General features: G+C 47.3%; 1 protein-coding gene across 2 annotated transcripts in view; it reads left to right on the top strand.

Moving 5' to 3' along the window:
* Window positions 1-12,492, top strand: part of SOBP (sine oculis binding protein homolog) — a 109,725-nt gene that overhangs the window by 66,571 nt on the left and 30,662 nt on the right. The gene's annotated exons all lie outside the window — the stretch shown is intronic.

Here is a 12,492-nt window from a genome sequence, read left to right as displayed (position 1 = left end):
TAGCTGAAAATGCATTTTAGTAGGCTATTTTTTTAAATAATGATTGCAATAAATTTTAAGGTAAAAATGCTTAAAAAAATTAAGTTAGTTTTCCTCCCACCCAAACCTCTATAAAACTGGAAAAAAAACACACAGGTTTGTATCTCTTGGAAAGAAAACGAGTTGTGAATCGTAGCCTTGCTATATGAAACTGGCTTTCATAACCGATTTAAATAAAATTCAGACAGTTTTTATAGAACGTTAAAGAATAAAGATATGCCTTGTTCCAAAAGGAAGTGAAGTGCGGTGAAATAAAATTCATCGCATTTCCTTCCACCTAAACTGGAAATAAAATTCCCACAGTCGCCCCCCAGAACTATAACTATTTTCCTTTTGAGGTATGTGCAGAAGAGGCAGATGACTCCGCAGGGCCCAGAGATGGCATGGGGCGCCCTGGGAGCCCTGCACACCTCCGTACCTGGAGTACCGGAGTCGGTCCCAAAAGCTGGCTCCTGGTCCTGGTCCTTGCTGCACCTCTACCCCAATCACACAGGGGTTCAGTGAGAATGGGGTTTGTAAGGTCCGAGAAGATACTATATGGGCTGGGGAGTGTCTGTCAAGCTGCAGTTCTTATGCCTCATATTGCTGAATACATTGCCCTCCATGTTAAAAATGACAAGAGTCTGAAGTGATAGTGCTTTGCCATCCTTCAAGTAAAAACAGCCAACGTAAGAAGCGAGTCCAGAGAAGGGCTACGAAGCTGGTGAAGGGTCTGGAGAACAAGTCTTACGAGGAGCGGCTGAGGGAGCTGGGCTTGTTCAGCCTGGAGAAGAGGAGGCTCAGGGGTGACCTTATTGCACTCTACGGGTACCTGAAGGGAGGCTGTAGCGAGGTGGGGGTTGGTCTATTCTCCCACGTGCCTGGTGACAGGACGAGGGGGAATGGGCTAAAGTTGCGCCAGGGGAGGTTTAGGTTGGATGTTAGGAAGAACTTCTTTACTGAACGGGTTGTTAGTCACTGGAATAGGCTGCCCAGGGAAGTGGTTGAGTCACCATCCCTGGAGGTCTTTAAAAGACGTTTAGATGTAGAGCTTAGGGATATGGTTTAGTGGGGACTGTTAGTGTTAGGTCAGAGGTTGGACTCGGTGATCTTGGAGGTCTCTTCCAACGTAGACTATTCTGTGATTCTGTGTTATTCTGTGATTCTGAAAGCAGGGTTTTGACAAACAGGAGCCGACGCTCTTTTTAGCTCTGAGAATTAAGGCCCAGCCCATGACAAGACCCTGTCTTTGGAAACCCTTAGGACCATGCAGGGCTTCCAGGAGTGATGCTCCAGCAGGGCAGGTTAACTTCACACGGCTATCTGAAGGCACTCAAAGGAAAGCCTGTCCACAAGGAGTATCCTCCCTGTCATTTTCACACCTGTGACATGTATTGTGTTACATCAGTGACATGTATTTATTGTGTCGCTTTCAGGATAGAGGGAAAAAAATCCCAAAATATAAATCCTGCATTTTATTACGGAAGTTAATACCAATAATTACTTAAAATTTAATGAATTTCAGTTCTCACTTAATTGCTTTTGAGTAGTTCACTTAACTTATTAAAAAGAAGCAAGGACATGCTCATTTAATGAGCAGCAGAAGCCTTGGCCTAGCATCTGCCTACATTCTCTTTTCAATTAATCAATTATAGTCCAATGGTGTGTAATTACACATTAAGAAAGTTATTGGATATCTCAGCATGGCTGTCCCAGGGGGCTCATGAATACACTAATATAACACACCTGTAATGACCTGTTCTCAGATCTGCAAATTGCTCCCATTTCTCTCTCTCTCATTGCTAAATGAAGATGAGAGCAATTACCATTAACTTTTTGAGTCACATCTAGTCAATGAGAGAGAGAAAAAAAAAAGAGCCCTACCAGCATTCATAATAAATCTGCCTTTTGGTGCTGGGTGCTGCAGCAGCACCAGGCATCGCGCAGCTCCGGGGGTGCCGGGGCGGCCGGGACCGAGCACACCCCTGCAGGTGGGAGAAACAGGCAAAATGTGTCTGGTCACATCCAGGAATAATCCACCCGGCGTGCTTCGGCTCGGGGCAGACTCCAGAGCTGATCCCTATGCAGTGGCTCTAAGTCCGAGCATAGCAACTAAGCCGTGTTGCTGTTGTGCCCGGGTTTTTTTCGAGCGCTCAAAAGAACAAAATTTACTATGTAGTGGCACAAAGGCTGTGCTTGTGCGAGGGGATACGCTCGCCGATGCTCCCTTATTAATGCATAACAAATGAAACCAAGGAGAGGCTCTTAATCTGCATAATGAAGTCTGACAGATTCTAAATTGGTGATTGAGTCAACTGAAGGGCCCAAAAACACTCCGTGGAAGCGAGCTTTTGATGGCTCCATAAGTCAAATAGGGGGTGATATCTGTCAACATTTTTATAAATGTTGTCTTGCACAGCGTGATTGCGATGCGCTGCTGTCGCTCTCTCTGAGAAGCAGTGTCTGTTTCCCTACACGAAGCATTCTTGTTAATGCTTCCACTTCTGGATGGGGATCTTTCAGGTGGGTGTACATGCAGATTAACACACAGGAGTATCTTGAGCACAGCTGTTCCTGGCAGACCGGGTCCCTTTTGCTCGTAGCAATCTGAATTCAGATAATTTCATTGCTGCATGCCTTGCCCCACACTAATAGCAACTTCAGTGAAACCTTCATCATGCTGGAGGTTGCGTCCCTCTGTGAGGACGGTGTGCCTTGTTGTAGGTATCCCACAGGGTGCCACTGGAATTCAGGTGGTCAGATGTGGCTCTCAGGTGCACTGATAACTGAGGCAACGGGTATTTCACTCTGGTTTCCACCCGTGACCCGTGTCTTCCCAGTCCCACAGCACCCTCTGGCTTGGTGCATGCTTTGGTTCATGTCCCTGCCTGTAGCAGCATCTCAGGGTTCGACATCAGGGCAGAGCTCTCTGTTCGGTCCCGCTGACATTAAGTGGAAGAAGGCAAGCACCTCCAGAGCATGATTTACGCAGAACAATCAGGCGCGGATCTAGGATTGGTTAGAGCACCTCTAGAGGTGCCTGCATCTGCACTTTAACTAGATAAATACTTTCCATGTGACACCTACATTTTCAGCAGCCGTAATTGTCAGTTGAGCGGTGTATTTCTGCATCTGTGCAACTCCAAGCTTGCACACGGAGCCATTCAGTTCAAGCAGAGGACTCCCTTGTGTGGTTAAAGTTAGGTGCCTGCTAACTTTAGGTTGAGGTGTCTACAGCTTTGGAACGAGGATGCTGTTATTTAATTACTTTTACATGCAATTGGAGATGGAGATCAAAATGTTAGAGGTGCAAAGCGGTATCTATTATTTAAAGTTGTGTGACACTCTGAATAGCTAGCAGCAGCACCCTTGCTGTTTGCAGAGAGGTTCATTTATTATGAATTGTTACCCGACGTCATAGTGCAGAGCAGGTTCCCCGCTTTGCCTTGAGGTATTTAAAGACAATTTGGGTGCACAGGCAGTGCACAGGAGCTGAAGCAGGCAGTGTAGATCCCACAAAGTGATCAAACTGTGCATGTGTACAGTGTTCTCAAATTCTGCTCAATGCACAGCTTTGTTTATACTTGGGACCCAAATTAAATTCTGTGCTTGGGTTGCTTTTTCTTTTTTTTTTTGATCTGTGCATGAACGATCAATTAAAAATGTTTTAAACAGAGAAAGGAACCCAATTATATTATAGAGCTTTAATATACAGTACAATATTCTGTTGCACGGGCTAGTTAAATATGGCTCCTAAAAAGCTGTCAATTGGCTCTTAAGTTGTTTAGGTTTTGTGCATCTGATGGGGAGGAGGGTGGTATTTCATTCAGCAGCAAAAATTTGTTTCTATTTGTATTCCCTGCAAGAGGCTGTAACTCTTTGCATGTCACGTTCCTAATTGAGCAATAAACTCTGCATTGTACTAATACTTTTTATTATGAGGAATAAACACGCTTCTTCTAGACAGGCAGAAAAATAATTGACCACCTGTGCCCAGTCCTGAATGAACATTACTGCACATGCCACTGAAATTAATGTCAAGATGGGGAAACAGTCGTTTTCTGAGAGCTTTCTTTTTTTTTTTCCTCCCACCACAGATCTTGCTCCCTCTCTATGTATCCACATTGTAGCAGGGTGGATTCCCAGCTGCCAGGGGAGTCACTGCCCCTCTCTGTGCCTTTGGGGTTCCAGCAGCAGCTTCCCTTGTTAAATGTATTAAATAGGGGGGGCAGATTCTGGTTTGAGCCTGGATGCCTTTCCATCCCCTCCGTCGATAGGAAGAGGTCTCAAAAGGTGGTAATGGCATTTAAGGGACTCCAGGACGCCTTTCTGCTGCTGGAGTGGTGTAAGGGAGTCTCCAGTTGAGGAGAATCCGGCCCAAACACGGGTCTGTGCGGTGCTGGAAGGTAGCGTCAGGACATGGTGCTGGATGATCTTACTGCAGCTGCCCCGCACTGAGTCGTAAGGGGTGAGGGATGCTTGAAGCTGAAATATTAAAGAGCTAATAGGCTAAGGACAGAGGAAAGGTAAATGCTTCTCTTGTCGGTTATTCTTCACTTTCTGTTAATAAATCTCAACTCTCTGCTCAGCCAGCAGGTATTTGGGAGCCAAGGGGGAGGCAGCGAGCACAGAGCAGGCAGGCAGTGCCCCAGATGTGCTCGCACAACTGGATGGCCCTGCCCGCGGAGGAGCCGCCTGCGCAGGGACAGGCTTTGTGCAGGCTCTGGAAAACATCTCCAGCTTCATCGTGTGCATATTTCAGTTCTTTTCCGAGAGACTGCAGGAGGCTGAGCTGTGCAAACGTTCTTCTCCCCAGAGGGTTTGCGCAGGGCATTGCCACTGGGCGCTGCGCTGTCATCCTTCTCATCCACCATGCCGAGCTCATTTAATGAGGGATATGTAGCTGATGTGTTTGCACAGGCCAGGAGCCCAGCTTTTTGTCTCTTTTTCCTCCAGCCACAAACCGGGGCTGAAAGCTGAGGCCTGGGTGAGTGCCAGCTGTCCAAAGGTCTCCCCGGATTAGCTGTGGTCAGCCAAGGGAGATAACCAGAGGGCCTGGCTGACCGCACGGCCCCCACATAAAGGAGACATTTCTCTGCCTTTGTTACCCAAATCCTTCCCTGGGACCTAGCCGAAACGTCAGCTGCCTGAAGTAGCCGTGATCGCTGCTGGCGATCTGCCCTTTATTTTCAGAGCCTCCCTGCTGTGTCAGGGTGCCCACACATCGCTGCCACGCTGCACCTCCACGGCCACGTCCTGGTGGGCAAAGCCCCAGTCCTGCACCAAAACCCAGGAGAGAGAGAGAAGAGAAACCCAGGGAGAGAGAGAGAAAAGGGCACGGGCTTTTGGTGAGGTCAGGGAAGTGACTTCAGGTTGCTGCGACGCCAGGCGAGTGTTGGATGCCTTCCTGAGCGCAGCGTACCCAGGAGGGGGAGGAAAACCTAACGGGTAGGGAGGGGTGGGGGAGCAAACACCTCCTGCAGATGTGGCATCCGAAAAGATCCCCAGACAGCGCGACTATTTTTAGCGAAAGTGCAAACAGTGATAGATGCCACGGGGCTGCTGTCACTAAAATTTGGCTATGAGCAGCGCATTCATATTTAAACAAATCAGCTTTGCAGATCGAAACGAGCAAACGCTGTCTCTCTGCTCGCTTGCCTGTGCAGAAGCCATCGGCTTCGCTCCTTATCCCTTCACATCGGGGTCGTGGTGGTGGATCGACTGCCTCTCCAGCTTGTCCACAAATGCTTGTATCACTGCGATAGGCTGCTCTTGTGCGACGGTGGAAATAGGGATCTGGGCCTGCCCTTGCAGAAGTAACATCTTGTGCACGGCGCTGCCATTCCGGTAAGCTCGCTTGGCACAGTTTGTGCAGCCGAGCACATCCACCATGAAACCTGACCCTGAGACGCCCATGAATAAAATCACACAAGATCAGGAGAGCTGCGAGCATCAGAGAAGCCTTTGAACACAGGGGGCAAACCGGCAAGGATGGAGCTCCTGCAGCTTCTCTCCTGCTTACCGTGGGCTTGTGCCACCTCTGGTGAAAGGCCTCCGGCTTACACCAGCATTGTATTTGGCCAATTATCTTATTTAGGTATCTCGTAGATATCTAGGTCTTGAAAAGGTCAGCGGCAGAACACGGCTGGGCAGCAGCTTTTTGAAGCTATAGGACTGGAAGCTTTGCTTCTAGCATCATTAGAAAATAATTGCCTGTGAATGTCCAGGGATTTGAATCTACATGTGGAGGCTCTGGAAAGGAGGGCAGGAGGCTTTAAAACGTTATTGAAACAGCTGCTGCTAGCACTGCTCCTGCTGCAGCGGCTGAGCAGCCGGAGCAGAGCACGGCTGCTGCCTCTCACCTGCCGCGGTGCCTCGGTGCCAGCATCTCGTCCCCCCGCGCTTGTCCCCAGCATGAGCACCCTCCTCCATCCAGAATTCATCCTTTTATTATTTTTGCCCTTTATTTATTTATTTTTGTTTTCTGCTCCTTGATATATTTTCCTTAGGTCTCTCTTCCCCTTCTGAATGTTTTCCTCTGTTACCAGCTCCCTTTCCCTCAGTTTAACTGTCTTCCTCCCCATGTCCACGACACATTGCATCATGGATTTTTGGTGTCCCCAGTTCCTGTGCTCTTTGGCTCCTCGGCTCTGTTAGCCATAGTAAGTCCCCTCCCCTAAATACTCTAAAGCCCGGCTATTACTAAATGGGGTTCTTAACAGCAAAGGAGGACCAAGCTGTTGTCCACTGCTATACACAGCTTGATTTCTTGATATATCCAAACTGTGAGGCTTGTGACTGAGCACAAACCATGAGTTTCTTACCAGGAAGGTGGCCGTGGTGCCCAGTGTTAGACCAGCCCTTAATGAGCTCTGTTGCAGCTATTGCCTGTCACTCTGGCCAAGTCCCCTCATCTCTCTTTGTCTCTGCTCCGTGCTCATACAATGGAGGTATTTGCACTTCTGAAGCAGATACGGAATCGTGACGATAAATTCCTCCTGCTTGCTTTGCCCTCATCTCGTCCCTTTTGCCCGCACTGTTGTCAGCTGGGGTAAGATGCCTCCAGCTCGAAACAGCCCTGCCCAGGACAAAGCCTGGGCAGGACACAGGGTAAAGGATCTGTGAGAGTGTCATCCCTGCCAAGTCGTGCTAATAGCACTTTATTTCTCAGATACCTCCTTCTGAACACTGGCGTCATTTAATTATTGTAATGTTGCAAATTAAGGTGCCCACACACAAATTCAATATAGCTTTAATTATTATACGTGCGGTGCCAATTAGGCACACACCGAAAGCGAGTGGTGCATTCGTGATTTGACAGCTGATTTATTACGGTTCACCTCACACACCTCAGCCAGCACTGCCTGAGTCAGGGGCAGAGAAACCAGCCCTTTGTGTACATGCAGCTTTCTCCTAACCCCGTGCTTCGCGAGGAAGCAGCAGCCAACAAAAACATTTCTTCTTAAAATCCAACGGGGAGTAGCTTCAAGGTATTCCCTCCATCTCGGGGAGGGAATACGGGGAAGGTATGGCTTCTGGTTGGCACATAAATATCTCCAGAAAAGGCGCTGAATGCCGTAACATTCACACATAACGTGTGTCAAAAAGGCTTCAGTGGAAAAAAAATAAATATATACATACATATATATACAGGGAAGAAAACCCAGCCAGTTTAAACATGTTGGCCAAGACAGCCAAGATCTGCGGGCTTGTGTTTCAGCAGCTAGGGGTGCGTTGTCTTCCCACCACATAATTACCGCGGGTTTTGATCTTTAGGTATCTCCTAGCGTTGCATTTCTCAATCCTAGTCAGTCAGCCTTGCTTTTCGGGACGAGGGGCGCAGCGTCCTGCCTTGCCGTGCAGCTGGGGCACGCTCGGTGTCCTCCTGCTCTCCCAGCCTGGACAGGGCCCTTCCTCTAACGCCGCGCTGCTTGCCACGCAAACAGCTCATTATCCCAGGCATTTCAAGGCTAATTTATAGGACATTTGGTTGATTTGCATAAGCCATCCAGTACACAGAAGATGTCTCCACAATAAAGTACTATGCCAAAATCAGGATTTATGTGAAAACATGAATTCTGGAGGGGGGGGGGGGGGAGAGACATTTTTAAGAAGCTGTTATTAGCACCGATCTCTAAACCAATACCTCTGATAAAAGTCACAGAATCCTGTCTACCTACTGCACGTGAAGCTCCCATATAATTTTCCACAATGAATCGTGCTTGCCTTTTTATCGAGCAAGATGGGTTTTGATCCTTAAAACAGCCTTGAAATGTGAAGGCTGTGCGCTGTTGCCTTTGTCTGAAAGGGAAACAAAATCCCCAAACGGGATCCAAAGGGAAGGCTGCCGGTTCGGCCGTCGCAGCGAGGAGCCTGGTGCGTGCACTGCTCTGATGATTGCACTGACACCAGCAGCACCTTGAACCATCTGAAGCGCCGGCTCTTCCTGTGCTTTGAGTTAGCCAGGCCTTGATCTTGTGGCATCCCGCTTTTCTCTCGGAGCTGACCTCGCGGTCTCTGCTCCTGCTGCCCCGCTTGTGCTCTGCTGCTTGGAGATGCAGGGTTTCTGGCCGCGGGACTCGGAATTAGAGCTGCACGGGTCACGGGAGCAAACAGGAGAGTTGTCATTACGGGATCTGATGGCTGTCCTTGATTTATGCATTACTGTTTTTTTAAACAATTGCAAACTAAGAGCATTGGGAGAAGTGTTGTAAGCACACCGTGCCCCTGCAAGGTGACAGGGTAGGACTGCCACGGAGCAGAATGGCTACTGGCTTTTCTTTCCATCATTTCTAACACCACACTGCTTCACCTCCAGGTGCAGATGTTTTTTCTCCCTTCGTTGCAAAGACCGCCAGGGATTTGAAAGCCAAGTCGGTTTCTTTATTCTATCCCTAATATGTCTTCTGCCATTATGAGGCCTCTGAAGAGCACATTAAGTCCATATTTACCCCTGTGCAATCTAATTAACTTCCAGAATAACTGTGCAGGTGTAACTGAGATCTCAGTTTGAAGGCAGCTTTGCTCCATTTATTATAATTGAAGGAACTGTTTGGCCAGCAGCATTTCTATTAGTCGTAATTCTGTTTGAAACGGAAATAACTTCGTTGTACTTTCGGACTGAGTTTGCAGGAATGCCAGCTAGAATTGCATAAGTGAATGCACATATATCTGCTTACTTATAAATAGGAGCTAACATGAGCTGGAAATCACGTGCGCGATAAACATGTAATCTTGATGCCGTTGCTGCAGATTCATTTCCCAAGGCAGAGCTGGGGTTTCAGGAGCCTGTTTTCATTGTTTCAAAGGTCTGAGCAGCACTGGTTGGGTGCATCGCGTGCAGTTCCAGCTAGGTGGAACCTGCAGGGTGTATAACAGCTTATGCAGCTTGAACTTGAAGTAAACAGAGGGAAATAACATGTTGTAGGAAGAGAAGTACTCTAGATAAAGATTTGATGTTGTTGTTTTAGGTTCTGTTACTGTATCTGTTATTCTAGCTTTTGAAATTAGTTTTTTCCAATTGCAGAAACATGTTAATTTTTTTTATCAAATTGTACTGCGGGTTACACGGAACTGATCACATTAGCCTGAATGGAATGGGTATGTTCAATAGGAACAATATATATATGTTTCACTCTTTTCTAACTCAAATCACTTTTTGCTATTCTAAGATGTCTGTTAGAAGCACATTTTTTCCTCTGGGGATTTACAGCTTCTCTTGGTGTTTTGATTACTTGTGAATAACTGATAGAAAACCCCTTACACGTGTGTCTGTGATGTAGAGCATCGAGCCGAATTGGATTTTGACTGATCCCACATATCCGAAGCTACTGTATAGAACAGGAAACATTCGTAACGCTGTCAGACAAGAAAATCTTCCTTCTGCAACTTGACTCAAATTTGTTACGTGTACAGCTTCATGAAGTTCAATAGATGTAAATACAGATTAATTATTTAAAAAGTAATAGGAAGGAATGAGCTTCCAAACATGTCGTGCTTAATTATTTAAAACTTATAATGGAATTGCAGCCCTTGTGCATACCTCAAATCTCTCGTTGTGCTTGGACAAGTGCCTGAGGTTAACTGGCATGTCCCCACCTCCCGGCCATCTCCCTTCCTATATTGCAGGGTGATAAATGTGCAGGGTAAATGTGAACAGCAGTCGATATTCCCAGTCATGTCTACTAGTAAATATGCTGTAGTAAACTCCGTCTTCCTTTCCCCCATTACTGTATTGCATCCTGCAATGAGCATTTCATATAACAGGGTGTGTACGAGTGTGCAGGTGTGCACACATGTACCTCACTGCAGAGTGCCAAATCCTAAAGTCTGGGCTTGGGCAAAGCCCCTCGTGATTGCCGATCCCACAGAAATGTTGCACTTTGTTTGCGTGATGGTGGTGGTTCGAGGACCACCCTGTGTGGTTGCACTGGATGCTCTAAACACTTGCAGGAAAACCTGATCCCCATTTCAAAAACCTCACGCTCCGAGTAGGTGAGCCAGGTAAGGGAAGTCTTCTCCCCATTTCAATAGGAGGATTAAAGATACAGAGCAAAGATAAAGAACATACGAGCCTGTTAACTTGCTCCTTCCATCATCACTGGAGAGAACGAGTCTGCTGGGACCAGTTCAGAGGCTCCTTGTTATGTGGCTGCCATGATCCACCCTCCAGAGATGCTTACAGTCTGCTACAGTCTCCTCCTCTCCTCTCCTCTCCTCTCCTCTCCTCTCCTCTCCTCTCCTCTCCTCTCCTCTCCTCTCCTCTCCTCCCTTCCTTCTCTTTCAATATTTGGAGGATCCTTAAGATGTTCCTTAGCTGACAGATTGCTGGGCAATCAAAGTCAATGCCTAAAATTGGGCCATCCAGATTATTTCACTCCCTACCCTCCCCCCTGTGCAAAGTTATTCAGGGATTTTCTGTTTGCAGGGAATGACTTAATGCCAATCTGGCGAGTCCTGTCTCAGCACCTTACCTACCTTCCCTTCCTTCTACTGCTGGATGTCACTGGAGGAGAAGCACTTGACCTGGGGGGGGTGTTAAATGCTAAAGAAAAGCCCTTAAAAGACAAGCAGACATTTCGGTTGCATGGAACAACCACACGGCAAGGAGCCTGTATGCAGTGGCCTCTGGTCTTCAGTTGCTGGCCTGGTCTCAGCTGGTTTGATGAGCAGCATTCCCAGCGAAACAACAGCTGCTGCCAGAAGGAATTCTGCAGGAAGACCAGCAGAAGGAGAAGGGCTGGAGAAAGCTAGATGGATTTAGTCCTTGAGGAGGAGTCTAGAGGGCACAGCACTTTGGAGAGCCTTGTGTGCAGTCGCTTGTAGGGTGAGGGTTTAAATGCATTAACTTCTTCGGTCCTGCTGTGCATCTTCCGCATAGCTGCTTTGTCGTTCACGTTATGCAGTGAGAGAATCATCTGCATGGTCACCGAGTATAGCAGTGGTTGCCATGATGTATTCACGTGCTAACATCTATGCAGGCGTAGCCTGCATCACCCACAGAGGCCGGGAGTGAGTGCATTCCCAGCGGGTTCCCTCTCACTGTGCTCCGTACCGAATAGCGTGCCTGGGGCCTTGTGCTGTAACGTGCCCTCCTTGGTGAGAAGTTAACGCTTTGTGCCAAATTCAACTCTTGGTTACATGGTTCAAATTGAAAAAACAACACTGGCTTCGGTGGCGTTATCCCAGATTCATCCAGGGCTCACTAAGAATAGACTTGGTTTATGTAAATAGCCGGCAGCCAGGTATGTGCCAGTGCTGAACACTGCTAAAAAGAGGATAAACAATGTGTATTCTCTCTTTTCCTTTGAATAAAAAAGACCTAGTGGGACTTTTTTCCCACATTACCATACTTAGAAAGAGGTAGGTGCAAACCACCGTGGAAGAAGGGGCATTTCCCATGGCCCGAACACCAGCAGGTGCCTCAGGCCAGGCGAAGCACTGCAGCAGGCAGTGCAGGACGTGAGGGGTTGGCCCTTCGCATGCCTGGGTCACCAGCGAAGCTGGGGGCTGCCCCACCGACACGGCCAGCAAGTGTTGTGACAGCAAGCCCAGCTTCACGGCAGGAATGTCCTTAGTAAAACAAGAGGGACATCAGCAGAAGAAGGCTGGGAAGCTTTCACACACATTACTTCACCATATGTTTGGCTCTAGGCTGCAGTTTCAGGCCTTCATAACTCCTCATTTATTATTTTTAAGACTAAAATCCTGGAAAACAGTTGTTTAAGATAGCTAGTGGCCATATTAGTCATGGTAAAATCCTCCTACCAGTGACAGAGTAAACATTTATTTTCTTTTTCTTTCATTTTTCTTTTTCTTTTGTTTTTCTTTTTCTTTCTTTTTTTCTTTTCTTTTTCTTTTTCTTTTTCTTTTTCTTTTTCTTTTTCTTTTTCTTTTTCTTTTTCTTATATCTATTTTTTTTCTTTTTCCTCTCCTCTCCTCTCCTCTCCTCTCCTCTCCTCTCCTCTCCTCTCC

This window comes from Oxyura jamaicensis, chromosome 3 (genome assembly GCF_011077185.1).
Source record: "Oxyura jamaicensis isolate SHBP4307 breed ruddy duck chromosome 3, BPBGC_Ojam_1.0, whole genome shotgun sequence".
Lineage (NCBI taxonomy): Eukaryota > Metazoa > Chordata > Aves > Anseriformes > Anatidae > Oxyura > Oxyura jamaicensis.
This window is presented reverse-complemented; position numbering and strand designations above follow the sequence as displayed.